A 665-nucleotide genomic window follows, 5' to 3' on the forward strand; every position below is an offset into this window, starting at 1 on the left:
ATTCATCTATTTGTCCAAGTAAGGCAAACCTCTTACTGATTTGGACTTACTAACTTTTACAATGTTATCAAAATTTACATGACAGAATCTCCAATGCCAAAGCCAACTATCTTCTACTTTTTTAATTAAACAACTTTTGACTTTAGAACTTAAATGAAACAAGTTACCTTTTGTCTACTTGCCGATTGCAATCAATTCACCTTTTCTTCCATAAATTTTGCACATCCCATTCTTGAATTCTAGGGGATAACCTCTGTCATTGAGTTGAGCAACATTCAAAAGATTGTGTTTCAGTCCTTCAACCCAGTAGACATCATCTGCACTACTCTTACCATTCAAAGAGATGGCTTCTTTTCCTTTGACCATGTAGGGTGAGTCATTCTCGAATCTCACAACACCTCCATCAAACTCTCTCAAAGTAAGAAACTTACTCCGGTCATTGGTAATGTGGTGTGAACAACCACTATCTATAATCCAATCATCAGAACTATCCATGCGAGAAACTAATGCCTTCTGATATGATGTCTCTTCTTTAATAGCAACAAAGACAATGTCCTCATTGGCATCTTCTTCATATTCATCATCTGTAATTCCTCCATCTACTACAATGAGACAATATCTTTTACCTTTGCCTTTATACTTCTTGAACTTCTCACATTTCTACT

Source organism: Cryptomeria japonica, chromosome 2 (assembly GCF_030272615.1).
Source record: "Cryptomeria japonica chromosome 2, Sugi_1.0, whole genome shotgun sequence".
NCBI lineage: Eukaryota > Viridiplantae > Streptophyta > Pinopsida > Cupressales > Cupressaceae > Cryptomeria > Cryptomeria japonica.